General features: G+C 42.2%; 1 protein-coding gene across 3 annotated transcripts in view; it reads right to left on the bottom strand.

Moving 5' to 3' along the window:
- Positions 1-17,191, bottom strand: part of CNTNAP2 (contactin associated protein 2) — a 1,803,519-nt gene that overhangs the window by 13,596 nt on the left and 1,772,732 nt on the right. The gene's annotated exons all lie outside the window — the stretch shown is intronic.

Consider the following 17,191-nt stretch of genomic DNA (forward strand, 5'->3'; position numbering starts at 1 on the left):
CAACTTCTCCCTGCTTCCAATCTTGAATTCTTGCATACTATCTGGGTGGTCTGTTTTTGATTCCCAGTTCATGCAGTTCAGAGCCTATAGCTCGGAGAGACAGGCCTAAAGATCCCATCCCTAGCATCTCTGGTTAATAGGAGCTCAGGTAGCAAGTCTCTGAAAGACGTGAGACCAGCTGTGAGTCATTATAGACAATGCTGGGCTTGATGGTTCAATGGTCTAATTCACTGCAAGACAGCTTAAGCAACTGTTTGTCTATATATATGTTGTGACAGCAGGGGGCTCCCTTTCCTATGCTGTCAAGAGTTTAACTTAAAAAAGAAAAAAAAACATTCAGCAATTTGAAATAATTTTGCCACACAAAGAATGCTACAACTCTGGTTACATCACTGCTGGTTTCTCAAAATGCAAATATAGACCTAGCCTAATAACACTGCAGGATTGCAAAGGGATGTTGGGAAAACCCTCAATCTCTATAAGTGTTGGAAATTTTGCAGTGTAGAGGGGAAACTCAAACTAACACCATGAGATGTCTATTTGTGGGTGGGTGAATGGGTAGAAGTGTGTACAGTCAACATGTTATACCAAAGAGAAAAAGAAATAATTCAGATAGTGGAAGAGGAGAAGCAGTGCACTGGGTTGAATAACATTTTGGCCAATAATATGGAAATATTTCATGAAGGTGAATAATGTCTTTAATTAGATACTAATTGTTACACTGCTACGCTGTGTACGTCAGATATAGCCATCTGAAGTACCATTCAAATATAGCTGGGGTGGACATAATCTGAAATAATCAGTTTAGCTATTCTGAGTGGATTTCTAATTAGTGAGTCAGCAGAAATAGAATAAAAGTTATATTGATGCCTTTTGTGTGAAAAAAAAAGCAACGGACAACGCAATTCAGTATCCATCTGTAATCAGTTCTGTTCCAGTACTTTTAGAATCCAGTCACTGAGCAAACAATTTCTGCTATATTTGGCTACGAATGAATATACAGATAAAACCCTCCCTATAGAGATGGCCACCTCTGGTATCATCTAAATAAGTTAGATGATACCAGAGGTGGCCATCTTGCATACTATCTGGGTGGTCTGTGTTTGATTCCCAGTTCATGCAGTGACCTAGAAATAAATTTTCTAGGTCACTCTATCTTCCATATAATTACTGGAGGTGAATTTTGCCACCCAAAACGACTCCATCACAAGAGGCCAGGCTCCATAACAAAGTTGGGGTTTCAGTTGATGATGGATTTCGGCTTCATTACAATTTAGTTATTTTATTTATATACTGATCAACTGACAAATGTCCTTGAAGCAGTTTATAAAAAGAATGTAAAAATCAAAATCTAAAGCAATAAAAGACAAAAATGAGCAAAAATTTTAAAGGAGCCAATAAGCTGATACAGAGCCAGCAGAAGATAACCAGAAATTACAGATTAAAAGCTTGCTAGAAGAGGAAGGCTTTAGTCTGGTGCCTAAATGTATACAAAGAAGTTGCCAGGCAGATCTCTTTAGGGATAGCATTCCATAGACAGGGTGCCACTATTGAGGAGGTTCTCACAGACCCTCACCCTAACTCATTGCACTATTGAACTGAACCTTGAAACTGACCGGCAACAACATGCAGTTGGTATAGCACTGGGGTGATAAATTCTGCACTAACTGAAGTTTCTGGACCATCTTCAAACTTAGCTCTATGTATAACACATTGCAGCAATTCAGGTGGGAGGTTACCAGTGCATGGATAATTGTTGCCAGGGAGGGGAGGAGTCAAGATGTTGACATGAAAGTAGCTGGCTCTGTTACCTCCATTTAGTGGGAACTTACTTTGCCCATTTGTTTGAATTTTAAACCTTATTTTTTATCCTCTCTTGGTCTGCTTATGCTGTTTTATGTTTGGATTCTTTTGGAAGAGGAGATGTTTTATTTTATTTTGTTTCTCTCCTCAATTTGTATTTTTCTGTTTGTGGTCTGCCTTCCGGAGGAGTGGTGTACTTTAATCGGTCGAAGCACTGGTTGAACAGCCAGCTTATTGACTGCCTAGATTTTGCTTTTTATTTATATATTTATTTATCTATCTATAATTTGGCTTTTTAAAAGCAGCAATAGATTACCTTCTTGTTGAAAACATTTGGGTCAACTTAAATAATGGGATCTAAAAAAAGGCAGCATGCTAGCCCAGAAGTGCGAGGACAGGGGAAAATGAAACAAATGCGTCTGGATACATTTATGACAACAAAAGATAACAACTAGACAACAAAAGAGACTGTAGGTTTGAGCTATTCTGTCCTCACATTGAATAGATTTGCACTCTTGGAGCAACAGGAACTTGAGCTAATTGAAGCAGTAACAGTTATTAAAGAAAGACAGTTGCAGGGAGATGACTCCTTGGTAAATGATTAAGAGCCTCTAACAAGCATATCTCATACACAAATTGAAGGACTGGGTCCAGGCGGGTGGGTGCCCTCAATTATCTATTGATTTTATCAGAGTTCAATGTTTGTTAATGGTATAGACAGTAGTCTTCTGTTGATGTTCTTGTGCAAAAGCATTTAATTAGTAAAGCTAGTTCTACCACAAAGACTTCTGTGAACAGAAATGCTGTAGGTAAAGGAAGTAACTTTGGCAAGATGAATGATACCAGGATTCTAAAGACTAAACAGATTGTACGATAGTTAATTACAAACAGATATAATGTGGGAAGGTGCTGGTCCACCTGGAAGGCGATTAAATACTCATTACGCCAATTACGTCGTTGTCACCCTCAGTGTGTGGACATTCCTGCTATTGATTGGATGCCATCTTCTCCAAACTCTAAAAGAATTCTGTTAACTTTCAGGCAACCTGTTATATGCTTGATGCTGCTGAAAATGAGAAAACTTTCTGACTAGCTTTCAAATTTTGCTTATTCGAGTTTTTCAAAATTCTTCCATCCACCCCTTCAATACCCTTAAGGGTTAACACTGCAAGACCTCAGTCAGCTAGACTGAATATACCCAACACTGATAAGCTTACTGCAGAAAACACTCTCCCCCGCCAGCTGCTTAGGTGGACTTGCATAAACAAAATGTGTTGGGCATCTCAGAAGAACTTTTGGACAGTCTCCAGGATGACAGTCTAACTTCCCCTCTGATGACTTGGCAAAGGAGATGCAGCAAGGAATTAATGAAATCAGTGGAAATTTGCTTAGCCTCAAACAAGTCCTGTCGACAATGCAGGCACTGGAGACCCCCCTTGCAAAAGATGGCCAACACCAAGCCGAGAGTAAATTAACAGACAGGGCATTCAATAAGGGAATCCATTCTGCATATATTCAGAATTCTAGAGAGCTATTAAATCCTTACCTAAGGTGACATTAAAGGTAAAGCGTGTCATTGAGTTGGTATCAACTCCTGGCGACCACAGAGCCCTGTGCTTGTTTTTGGTAGGATACAGGAGGGGTTTACCATTGACATATCCCATGCAGTATGAGATGATGTCTTTCAGCATCTTCCTATATCGCTGCTGCCCGATATAGGTGTTTCCCATAGTCTGGGAAACATAGTCTGGGAAACATACCAGCAGGGATTCGGACCCCTGGCTTGCTAGTCAAGTCATTTCCATAAGATTTTTTGAGTCTAAGGTGTTAGCTCATTTGCTCTATGAAGCACAGCTCGGCCTTTATCCTAACATCCAAGCCATAGAAGCTGCCCAATCTAAATTACTTAGAAAGCTATTTCAAGTACCACGAGGCATTTCTAACACAGCTCTGAGAGTGAAGGCAGGTTTGATAAATGTTGAGTCTAAAATCTGGTTTTTAATATTTAAATTCTAGCTCAAGATAAACCTTAATCTCTCTGGATTGTTACTGCTCATGTTGGCAGATTTCACTTCCAAATGGGAAATTTAACTTAAAAGGAAATGGTTCTCTTATGGGTTTGCTCCACAGTCATTGTCAGTTATGAATCTTGATCAAACTAGCCTGGAGCTCTCCCAGTTAATTTGTGATGTAGTGTGACAATCCGATAGAAGTTTTATATCAAGGAGATTAATGGTGGGTAACCAACTATTGAATATCAAACCTGCTAATTATTTAGATAAGCTTACAGTAGCATATCTAAGGCTCTAGTAGCATAGAGCCTTCACACTAGCACGGTTTGACGTTTTACCGTCTGCTGTGTTTGAAGGCAGGATCAAAAAAGTCCCTTATTAGGAATGGTTTTGTCCGTGCAAGTCAGGGGTTATTTAGGGTTGTGCACAAAACCGGTTCGCCTGGTTCGGTTCAGATCTGAACCGGGTCCGAAGCAGGAGGGGGTGGTTCGGTTTTGGTTTTGTTTGAACCACCCCCTAGTTTGGTTCGTATCTGGACCAGTTCAGACCAGTTTGGACACCTAAAAATTGGTAGGATGGTAGGTGGCACCCAGGGGTACCTGTCACCCAAACCCCAAAGCAATCAAACACTTGTACAATTTTTAATGAATTTTTGAAAATTATTTTTATTTTTTCTCATAGGATATAATGGGACTCGAACCAGGCCATTATTCCTTATTGTGGAGCACCCATGGGTGCCAACAACCATGCAAACCCGGAAGCAATCAGACACCCCTAAGATTTTTTATGAATATTTTAAATATTTTTAATTATTTTTCTCATAGAGTATAATGGGACCCAAACCAGCCCATATCCCCTATTGTGGAGCACCTAGGGGCACAAAAGCAGGGTGGGTGGTATACAGACAGGGATGCCTACCACCCAAAAAATCCCAAGGCAATTGGACACTCCTCTGATTATTGGTGAATTGTTAAAGTATTTTTGAATTCCTCATAGAGAATAATTAGGATTGCAGCAAATGTATAGCTTCATATCGGGGGGAAAGGGGTGTCGTAGAGTGCAGTGTGGTGGGTGGTAGTTCCTAGGGTGGGCAAGGAAGCTACCTGAATTATTTGAAAGGAATTGGGCAAAGGGGTGATTTTTAAGTGATTTTTGAAGTTTATGCGTCTTTAAGGTTTTTTTCCATAAAGAAGCATGGAGGTGTCAGCAAATGTATAGCTTCACGTCGGGGGAAAAGGGGTGGCCTAGAGCAGTGTGGGGTTGGTGGTAGTGCCAGGTAGGGGCAAGGAAGCTACCTGAATTTTTTCAAAGGATTTGGGCAGAGGGCTGATTTTTGGTTAATTGTTGAAGTTTACGCGTCTTTAAGGTTTTTCCTCATAATAAGTTATAATGGAGCTTTCAGCAGCCCCATAAGTGCACTTGGGGGGTGCTGGGGTGGCCCAGAGCGAGTGGTGGTATAGTGCACATAGGGTGCCAACCACCCCCATGGGTTTCTAACCCATGGGGTACAGGGTTCTCTTGTTTCTGAGGTATTGAGTGTGGATTCTATGATAGCAAATGAGATTTTCAATGAGACAGTATGAATCCACTCTATCCTTCCCCCCCCCTGACGGATCAGATCTGAACCGCTGAACCGCCCCCCGGTTCGGATACGAACCAGTTCGGATCCGAACCGGTTCGCACATCCCTAGTGCTATTGAGACTATTGCATGTGCTACTATACTGTAGTTTCTACATGGACACTCACTAAATAGTGCCCCTCCTAGCAAATTACCCTGGCCTCCCAGATGAATTCTATGTTAGCTGTCTTTTATCTGATATTGATGACAAAATTACTTATGCAGTTGCTAAGTTCTGTCTCGTTGCCATTAGAATACAAAGTAAGAGTGTATCTGTATAGCTGGAATCCATAAGGTCTACAAATAGCTGGATTAGCTACTGTTACTGTTTGAGCTGTATGTATAAATTTCTCTGGTCAGTGATCATAAATAAACTCAACTGAACTGTTGCCAGGCTATCTCTGTCCAGTTAGGACCATGGCTGGTAAAAACACCCCTGAACTATGAACCTGCTCCTTCAGGGGGAGTACAACCCCATCTAGAGCAAGCTGAACACCACCTAACCAGACAGATGAGCCACCTCATTCTTTTCTGACTTGAGTTGCCATTTGTTGCCCCTCATCCAGCCCATTACCCAGTCTAAGCACCAGTTCAGGACAACTACCATCTCATTGGCATTTGATGAAAAGGAGGAACAGAGTTTACAATGTTAATTAAAATAAGAAATCTACATTCTTTACACAGACATCACAGAGTATTCTTAGTGCCATCTGCTGGCAATTGGTGGCAACCGATGAATAAGGCTATTCTCACGATCCTTGGAAAGTGGGCTAAGGAAGCTTAGCCCGCTTTCCAGGGATTGTGGGAACCACCAGGCTCATAGGCGAGCCCAGTGCTCCCAAGGCAGCTAGCCCACCTAATTCCCCCTCCCCTTAAATGAGGTTAATGAAGCAAGCTCTCCGTCTCTCCAGAATGCTCACGTGGGTCATCCTGGAACTTCCAGGGGCCACGTGGCCCCAATCCCTGCAGCTCCCGCTGGCTTTGTGATGGAGTGGCAGTCATGTGGGCAGCCAATCCGGCCTCCCAGTGCTTCCTTTTGATTGTCTGTAGGGAGAGCAGCCTAAGCCAGCTCTCCCCGCAGACCCAGAAGAAGCTCTTCTCACCGATTGTGAGAAGAGCTTCACTGTGTTTTTTTACAAGTTGGCATAAAAGGAATTTGAAAAAAGGTTTATTCCTAGTTGCTGCAGATTGACAGAAGATGATGCTAAGAATGCTACATGACATTCTTGTAAGTCATGTGGATTTTTCATTTTATTTATAGTCTTAATTTGCATTGAGGTTCAAATATATACTCATTTGGAAGAGCGCTTGGTACCACTAGTTGAAAGGACTTCACAGTTATAGTGTGCAGGCACTCAGACACTGCATTTCAGGGGGAAAGAAATATATAGTATATAAATGCCCGTGACCGGGGGTGGGGGAGTGGCCTCAAGGACTGTAGGCCATTCTGCAGACCATCACTTGTCCATATTCTGTAGGGACACATATGACTCACTGCACTCAAACATAAGCAACAATCAGGTGGCAGAGCCAAGGAGGATCTGCTCTAGTGTTCCAGAGATTAGAAAATGACGCAGAGAAATAGAGCAAAACCATCAGCAAAAGTGGTTCAAAATGAAAAATAAAATAGAACAGATGTTTGAGTGAACCTTTGTCCTTTCATAATCTCTTCCTTCTGTGACCATTGACTTCTAGTTCTTAGTGCTCTGTTTGACACTAAAGACATGACCAGTCCTTTGTCCTGCTTTGTTACCTGCATCAAACAATCTTTTAAGCTCTTCACAAAAAGCTTGTTGCAGATAAAATCAGGCTGTTTAGAATAATCTTTGTAGCATTGCAGTGGAGGGGAAAAAAAGCAGTGCCCATTATGCTGCTTGCTCTTTGTTCAATTATAAGATGACTGCCTTCCAGACAAGCATATTATGCTCTGGCTGCCAATTTCATTACCTTCTCCAACTAGCACCCTAATTACAACAGCTTTTTGGCTAATTACTTGGCACTTGCTGCTCATCACTACTTGCCTTCATATTTTGTTTCTTTTGTTGTCTAGCTGCTTTTTACTTCTACATTTGTATCTTGCCTCTCTTCCAAGGATCTCTGAATGCTATATTCCAGTTATTCCATTTTAGACAGTGAATTCATTTTATCCTCAACAATCCTATGAAGTCCAGCACAAAGAAACAGTGACTGGCCCAGACCCATCCAGTGTACTACATAGCTTAGCAGATATATGAACTTGGGTACAAGTTCAACATCCTGCAGTTCCAAACTAGTGCTTTTTTGCTTCTGCCTGAGGTGCACCAATTTCCAAAATGATTTTTTAAAAATACATTTATTTCAATTCCTACCCAGAAAGCATTTTGCCATGTTATGGCTCAAATAATTTTTCAGAACATGGAGAACCTCCATCTGGACATTCACATCACAGCATTCAACACTCAAATCTAGAGGGGCAGGGAATCACTCAATTAGGGTGACTCACACATTTAAAATAGTCGTGTGAACTGATCTTAGATGTGCCCACATGTTCAAACATACAGTGTAGGACATCACCTGATGTCATCACAGATCACTGCCTATTATGACTTCACATTACTCACCTTCATCCCAGTGAGTTGAGTATGGTGAGTTTTGTACATCCTGTGCAAGATGCATGCAGAGCTATGTTTTATGAAAAGGTAAACCAAATTAAATGTCTTTGGTTGCAGTTCTAAGCCAACTTACTCAGAAGACCCACTGAAATCACAGAGTCTTACTTCTAATGAAAACTCATGAGGATTGGGCTGTACATTCTGCTGATTTCATTGGGTAGCAGGCAGCAAATCCTGTTCAGCTCAGTGAGAATAGAACGGTTGAATGTAATGATTGCTTTGCTGGGTCAGACCAAGGTTTGTCTAGATCAGCATCTGTTTCCAGAATGTGTAGACTACCAGCCAGATGCTTCTTGAAAAGCTTACAAATATGACATGAAGATGTTGGTAACTTGCGGCAAGGTTGCCAGCTCCCCAAAGGCAAATTCTGGTACCTAGCCAGGACTTCCAGGGACAGAGCATTGATTGATTGATTGTTCAATTTTTATACTGCCTCTCATAAGAAGGCATCCCAATGTGAATTACAAAAAATACAACAAAACTTCATAAAAACCACATTTAAAACATTAAAATCAGTAGAACAGGAAAAACCATAAAACACACACACACAAAGCAACCATAAAAAAGACAAACAGAAGCAGGAAAACTGAGAAACCTGACAGCCCTTGAGAGGTAAAAGCCTGAACAAAGAAAAGTCTTTAGCTGTTTTTTTTAAAAGCAGCCACAGATGTCAAAGAGTGGACATTCACTGGGAGAGCATTCCAGAATCTGGGTCAACAACAGAGAAGGCCCTGTCCTACGTGCATGACAACTTAACATATGTACCTGGGGATGGAGTCTGGTGAAAAACTGGTGGAGCTCAATGGGGAAAGGGGCAGAACTCATAGCAAACATTGCTCATCTAAGGTGTACAGTTATTCCAAGTGCATACAAGTCCCCTTCCAATATGCATTACATTCCTTCATGAAACCAGGTCAACACAGATCATGCTTACACAATCCAATGAGGCGATTCTCACAATTGCCAAAAAGCAGGCTAAGGGAGCCTAACTCGCTTTTTGGCAGTCATGTGTTGCCATGGGAGTTGTGCAGCTCCCGGCAGCTAACCTGCCTAATTCCCCCTCCCCTTAGCCAAGGTTAACGGAGCGAGCGCTCCATTAACCTCTTCTTCCTGATCATGTATTGCCACAGCATAGCTCCGTTCCATGGCGACACATGAGGAGACTCCCGGCGGGAGGCTGAAACCAGTCTCCCAGCCCTGAGCGTCTCTCTAGGATGCCCCGCACGCTTGCGTGGGGCATTCTGGAACTTCCAGGGGCTGCATGGCCCCTGATCCCCGTAGGCTCTGCCGGCTCCGTGACGGAGCCAGTAGTCGTGTGGGCGGCCGATCTGGCTGCCCAGGGCTCCACGGGCGATTGTCTTCAGGGAGAGCAGGCTAAGTGTGCTCTCCCTGCAAACCCCCTAAAGGCGAGTCTCACTGATCGTGAGACTCGCCTCTATGACTATCTCACAATTTGTTTTATCTCTCTTTTTCTAGAGATAATTTCTAGCTTGAAACTAGGAGTGGGGGAGGGAAAAGGGGGCTGAAACAGCTTCCCTGGCTTGTCTTTCTCTGCTACTACTATGTCATCATTCTATAGGGACAAATGGACCAAAAACTGACAGCCACCAGGAGGAAGGCTACCATTGATAAGTTGTCACCCGCTTTTTGGCCCCTGTTCCTTAAAACCTCTTAAATGCCTCCCCAACTTTTCAATCTGTACATGAGGCATGTGTGAAGACTTCCACTCTCCACCCTTATAGTGTGTATGCATGTTCAGTGCATGCATGTGAAAAACAAATAGTGGGAGGTCAGGGCAAAGGAGAAAAACAGGCCTCTCCTGTCCCACAGATTCTCCATTATGAAAACAAAACCCAACCAACCTGGCAATAAGCCAGAAAATAAGAAAACCAGCCAGGGCTGTAAAAAACCAGGCAGCAGGTAACCCTGATTTCCTGTCTTCGTATCTGGCAGCTTTAGAACTGAGCTGCAATGGCCAGATTACATTGTACAATGAATATTAAGGGACAGGCTTAAAAGTCAAATCTTTAGTCAAAATGTGATTGGGACCATGACTTGAAGGGGTTAGCCCTTCCACCCTGCACCATTTCCCTGACAAAAACCATTCCCTGCTTTAGGGAGGAATAGCCAACAGGAGTTGATCTGGGGTGGATAATGGTGCAGGGGAAGTATTAACCCCTTCCCTGCAGTCCCAATCCAGAATCTTCCTCCCATAGCTGCTTTTTGGGGGCTAGAGGGAAGAAACACTTGCACTTTAAAGCCTGTCACTTAATGATGGATTTATTGTAACATATAGTTTGGCCCTACAGTTCTTTGAATTATAGCCAGTGACTATTACTGTACAAAGATGTTAAGCAGCAAAGTACTTCTTAAAGACATTAAAAACCACAATCCAGCTAAATATGGCAAGTCGTACTGCATGTTAAATGATGGACTTACTGAAGCAACTGCAGGTCTACAATGTAAGGCATCAGATGTGCTCAACTTCAGTTTACTTTACGTCCCACATTCAACTACCCAAAATGAGAATTGTTGCAGATTTGGGATTAGGGCTGCAATCCTAAACACACTTACTTGCCAGTAAGCCACCACAAACTCAGTGGAACTTATGGCCAAGTAAAGATGCATTGGATTGGGCACATAAGATACAGAACAAGTAAAATAATAGGTTTGTAATGGACAGACTTTTAGGGCCAGCATTAGGAGTTGGCACTGTGAAGCAGCTGCCAAGGGCCCAGTACTGTCAAGAGGGCATGTTGCCAATTTCCTAGACCAGAGATTCTCAATGTTGGGTCCCCAGACGTTATTGGACTTCAACTCCCATAATCCCCAACCAAAGGCCACTGGGGCTGGGGATTATGGGAGTTGAAGTCTAATAACATCTGGGGACCCAACGTTGAGAATCCCAGTTCTAGAACACCTCTGTTGCCCACAGGCTTTGTGCAATGGTAGCACAGTGACACTCTCTTTTGTATGCTCCTCTCTCCAATCCATCCCCTCTGCCAAAATTAGCCCCACCACAAACCTTAGAGGGGTCCACTCAGGAAGAAGTGGGCCATGGAGGGTAGCTTGCCAAAATTCCCCTGAAATTTTGAGCCAGTTCTGCAATCTTCTGCTGTTGAATGAACCTGCAAGCCTTTTACCAGCACAATTATGAAAAGCTGAGTGTAATGTACAGCCTGCTATCCATATTTATTTAGAAGTCAAGGATAACTGGGAACACATCTGCCCCATTTACTGATAAAATGAGGATAGGCTGAGGTTACATTAAAAGGAAAGTTGTTCTGTTCAGGCTGCACCATGAGCTCTACAAAGGCAATGATCAGGGATGCTTCAGACCCTGGACAGCTCCCATGGCAAGACCACAGCCAGAGCTAACCAGGGCTTTCCCAGAGAGTAGGCAGGTTTTCTGTGAGGCTTTACTGAGAGTTCGAAGTTGCCCCCCCCCAAAAAAAAACCCAACACAAAAAGTGGATTTTTTTTACCCTGGATATAAGTCAGGCTACACTCTAACACCCAATAAAAAAACCCAAATTGTGTGTACTCACAGGGACTTCGGGGTAAATTTGGCCAATATGTGAATGCACACCTCCATTCCAGAAGAGATGCAAACTAAAAACTGGGTGTGAAAAACTTCCAGCAACTGAATACTGTACCTGGAGGCTTTTCAGACAGCAGGCTTTATCGTGGGTTTACTGCTGTCTGAAAGGCTTTACTGTGAGTTCGGGGCATAATGGATACTCTGATGCAAAAAGAGGATTTTTTTTAAAAATCCTGGACATAAATCGGGCTAGGTTCCAATATGGAGGGGAAAATCCAAATCATGGGTGAAGTGCTCTCTGAAATATTACACTGACTTGGGTGTAAAAATCTGGCCGATATGTGAATTCACAGCCACCCTCCCAAAGTAAAGTTGCTGTAAAGTCGCCATCTGAAAAAGCTCCAGGGGAATGTTGCTATTATTTTTACATTTATATCCCGCTCTTCCTCCAAGGAGCCCAGAGTGGTGTACTACATACTTGAGTGTCTCTTTCACAACAGCCCTGTGAAGTAGTTTAGGCTGAGAGAGAAGTGACTGGCCCAGAGTCACCCAGCTAGTTTCATGGCTGAATGGGGATTTGAACTCAGGTCTCCCCGGTCCTAGTCCAGCACTCTAACCACTACACCACGCTGGCTCTCTTGTTGCTCCATGTTGCTCCACTAGTGTCTCTCATCAGATTGCTGGACTTTATAGCCTGCTGATAAGGCAGAGTGACTCAGCCTTGCCCCTTCCTTAGGCAGACTTAGGTGGTTCCAGGGGCCCTGCCTGATTTTGCCAGGGTTTGCTCTGGTGATGGTGGGGAGCTTCTGGGAGGTCCTCAGAGGACTGAGAAAGTTGGCAAGGTGGCATCCTCTGGCTTTTAATGCATTTTTGCTTTTATGCCTTTATGATACTTTTATGACCATTATTAATTACTGTTAACGGCAATCTTCAGATCTCGGCCATTAAGGGTCATTTAGTTTGCAGTTTTGATTTTGACTTAGCCATAGTTTTATTGTAAATTCTACTTCTGAGATTTATAATCTTTTATCATATGCTTGTATTGCTAGGCTTTTAATATCTACTTTTACTTTTAATATGTAATAGTAAGTAAGTAAGTAAAACTTTATTTTAGATGAGCAATACAACAGTATGAAACAAAGAAGAAGAAGAAGAAGAAGAAGAAGAAGAAGAAGAAGAAGAAGAAGAAGAAGAAGAAGAAGAAGAAGAAGAAGATAATAGGCACCCTAGGTGCAATTCCAAAACAACTTGAACAGCACCTCAACACCATAGGGGCCACAGAAATCACCATCAGCCAATTACAAAAAGCAACTTTACTGGGAACAGCCTATATTCTGTGATAATATCTATAATAACCAACAGTATTGATGATAAAATTCAGCCATGCCAGGTCTCTGGGCTCGATGTCTGAATAAAACAAACCAGTCAATAACACCTGTCTGACTGTGTAAACAAGAAATAATAAAATCTAGCCATCCAGGTCCTTGGGAAGGACTCGATGTCTGGATAAAACAAACCAGTCAATAACACCTGACTGTGTAAATAAATAATAATAATAATAATAATAAATAAGATAATCATATAAATCAGATTTATATGCATTTGGCATATTATATAACAATATTTGGCCACAACATGAATAACATCTGAATTAAGATTAGTGAGCAAACAATTTAAATAAAAATCATCTCCATGACCCGGAAAATTAATCAAAAGTGGGGCAATTAGTTGGCGTCTTATGTCTCTGTAATAATCACTACAGAAGAACATGAGCAGTTGTTTCAACATTACCAGATCCACAAGGGCATAATCTTGATGCATATGATATACCCTGGAATCTCCCATGGAGCACAGTTGTTGGGAGAACTTTTACATGGGCAAGTGTTAGAGCTCATCTAAACTTTGGAATTAGGATGCTACTTAAATACGTAGCAGGCGAGCTCGATGCTCTGACTTTCTATGTAAATGTTACTCGATAACTTTGCACGTTCCATCTGCAACTCCACATCATGGATATGTTGCGCAATTGTTCTTCTAGCCTGGTCGAAACCTAATCTAATAAGATCATCTTGAGAGAATCCGTATAGCAATATTTTTTTTTGAAATTTCTAATTTCCATTTGGATGTAAGAGAGTCTTCTAAAATTAAATGTACTAAGCCGACTTTTGTGAATACCAATTTTAACCAGTAAAGTATAATAGATCTCCCATAACATGATTCGAATCTAACCAGACCCACCTCCCTTCTAATGACAGTATTTGAGACACAGCACGGCAGCTGTAATATAGTTCTTATGAACTTAGTTTGAAGTGTTTCTAGTGGAGCAAAATTACTAAATGGGTCCAATTGTGCACCATACATAATCTGAGGATACACTTTGGCCAATAGTAGTTTTATTGCAATAGGGATGTACGAAGCTCCCTGTGAGAAATGAAATGATTTCATTTCAAATGTGAGAAATGAAATGTAATATGTAATCACCCCTTATACTTTTGCTGGTCTATGACTGTAATAAAGATTGATTTGATTTGATTTTGGTGGGGATGCCAGGTGAGGATGCCCTAGTCCACCCAGTGTGTGTGTGTGTGTGTGTCCGTGTCCCAGCAGCAAGAGGTCACCTGGTGCCTAAGTCAATGATGTCTCCCATTCTGCTTCTTTCTCTAGACCCTCCACTCTATATGTGTGTGTGGGGGGGGGGCAGGGGCGGTGTCCAGAGTCTGGGATTATGAAAGAAGTAGGCAGGGGAGTGAAAGAAGTCTTCCTCCCCCATCACGTTATTGTGCTTGACTGTTGTCAAGGAGAACACTGCTTAAAGTATTGGAGCACAGCAAGGGTTAGGGGATGGGTTTTGCTCCTCTCCCCTACAAGTTCTTTATATGTTGAAAAACAAACCTATACACCTCCACTTTATACATGAATGAAGCAGAAACATGCATTAGATACAGGTGGATGCCCTGACACCTCTAGTGTCACTGATTTCAATAGGACTTACTTCTGAGGCAGCATGCTTAGGATCACAGTCTTAGGAAACTGCTTATTGTCTCAACTGACAGAAATGAGTTCAATGCAAACACGACCTTACTTTGCATTTCTATGCTTGACTGAAGCACTCTGCTAAAGGAGCAGACAATGGTTCCCATTACAGACAACAATGAAATGGAGAAGAAAGATGGCTTATCTTCTTTTAAAAGACAGCATATTTTTCTAAGTGAAAATAAATCTGTTCCCATATATAGGTTTATAATGACAGAATGAATTCAGCATGCTAATCAATAATAGTCTGGCAGATATGCCCTCAGCAAAATGATGCTCGCATTCAAATGCTAAACAGTACTGCTAAGTAGTGGTGATACATTGTGTTGTGCTTGGAAAACCAACAATTTATGACAACAGATATACACACCTATGCTTTTATATATACGGACCAGTTTTTTAAAATGATAAACATAATAACATGTTGGTAATAATAACCGCAGAGATGTTAGAGAGGATATTCCCAATTACAATCCCCTTTTCTAGGGGTTTGAAGAACTAGCAAGCAGAGCACACAGCACTGAACTGCAACGTACAGCAACACACCCTCCCCTTTCAATCAAAAGCCATCTACATTAATTTACAGTGCAGTGTTTTTTCAGTTCTTGATGTTATTCCCAAGAGGGTTTACAATCTAATATGTGAAATAGATGAACTGAAAATGCATCCCTGTCCTATCACACCAGATTTCAAGTTCTGCTTCAACGTACTGCCATAAATTTTGAAACTAGACACTGAATGGAAACATTCTCAGTTTGCTTTTAAAAGAAGTATTAAAAATAAATTATACTGTTAAGACGTGCTCATTTATTATTGCTGTGATGTCCTTCCTGGTAGAGAGGGGCCTTCCTCTCCCTCCCAGTGGCCCTTTGTCCAGAACGTATTTCCTTTCAGCTCTGTAGTCCCAAGGCAGTAGGGAATGGGATTTTTCTTCAACAGGGATGAAAATAACCACAAGCTTTATACTGGACAAGTAGTTCATTCTTCATGGTACTCAGGACTGAGTTACCTCTTCTCAGTTGTTTCTATTTGTCATACTGTTGGGGTCACTGCCCCAGGATGGCAGTTCACTGTTGAAGGGGTTGGGGTTCATCAAAGTCTGTGTAAAATTAGTGGGGTGAGGTCAAATCTCTTATGCTTAAAAAAGGGCCTTTATTAGCATGCAGGTGCAGGGTTGTGGTGTCACCTTGCTACTGATGACTTGTCTTGTTCAGGGGTTGGCTTGTCACAGCCACAAATCACCCTTTTAGGGTATTGAACTTGCACTGTGACTGTCTATGCAAGTCAGTCACAGTGATTGTGACTGTGAGTCACAGTGACTTGCACACAGAGGCCTGGCAGCCCACACAGTATGGGCATAGTCTCAATGAGAAATGGCCTGCAGCCACCTAGCCACCTCCTGCTCTATCCATGGCACTGCATTAGATGGCGCCAGGAGCTCCTCAGCCCAGGGCCTATATAGATACTCCAGCTGGCCCTTCCACCTGCTGCTCCATCCTCCTCATCGGAGCTTCAAGTATGCAGGAGCCCTCTCTGGGCTGCCCTGGGTCTCATCCGAGTCGTAATGCTGGGCTGTGCTGGGCCATCAGAGGGTTGTCCACCTCAGGCACCCAGGTCCAGTGTGCGCAGGGTATGTGTGCAGGGCTCACACATACACAAACTGCTGCCTTCCAACAAGCACCAATTCTTAAATGGTCAGCTTGCAATTCCCAAGTGAATGTTCCAGGCAGTCTTAGGTCTTGGTCAATACATCAAGTGATCCCACCCGCCAATGGAAGTTTAGATTCTAGATGAGGATTTAAAAACTAACAAAGTGCCAAGCGTTTACCAGTCATCCTAGTGCCTAAGCATTAGTCGGTCCATTTGAGGGTAAGAGAAAGGATAGAATACAGCCTGCACAGTTTCCCTGCTATCTCTGTAAGTAAAAAGGCTAGGAAAGTATTTTTTAAAACAATGAAAGCTGAACATTCAAGGCAGAAGAACAGAATATCCCCATGGGGGGCTGGTCCCCATTGGTTTGCTGTGGCTACCACACTGACAGCCACTATGCAGCATGCATGGCTATCCTTTATAAACTTTCAGAACTGATTTACAGAGTATTGTTTGCTTGCTCTTTCCTTCTTCTATTCATTTTTCTGACTGCCACAGCCTTACTGCTTCCCTACCTTGACCTCAGAGAAGGAATGGCTGATAGGTTTTGCTTGCCTAAGTTATTGTCTCTATGAAAGTTTTATGAGCAGAGCTTACATTTCACCTGCTAAAGGAAAGAAAAACAAGTACCCTTAGTAATTAACACAGAATATAAAATGTGCTAGTGCTCTCAAACAAACTGTAAAGCTGAGGACTCACCAAACCCAACTATAAAGATATACTGTATAGTCATCAATAATAAACCCAAAGGATTACCTGTGTAAAACTACCTTGGGAGAAGGAAAACTGCTTTTATGGAAAGGCAGGGCACATTCATCTATTGCCAGTGACAGCTCTTCTATAGGATTTCTGTTCATAAGACATTTATGGGAGGGGGCGGCA

Source organism: Hemicordylus capensis, chromosome 6 (genome assembly GCF_027244095.1).
Source record: "Hemicordylus capensis ecotype Gifberg chromosome 6, rHemCap1.1.pri, whole genome shotgun sequence".
Classification (NCBI taxonomy): Eukaryota; Metazoa; Chordata; class Lepidosauria; order Squamata; family Cordylidae; genus Hemicordylus; species Hemicordylus capensis.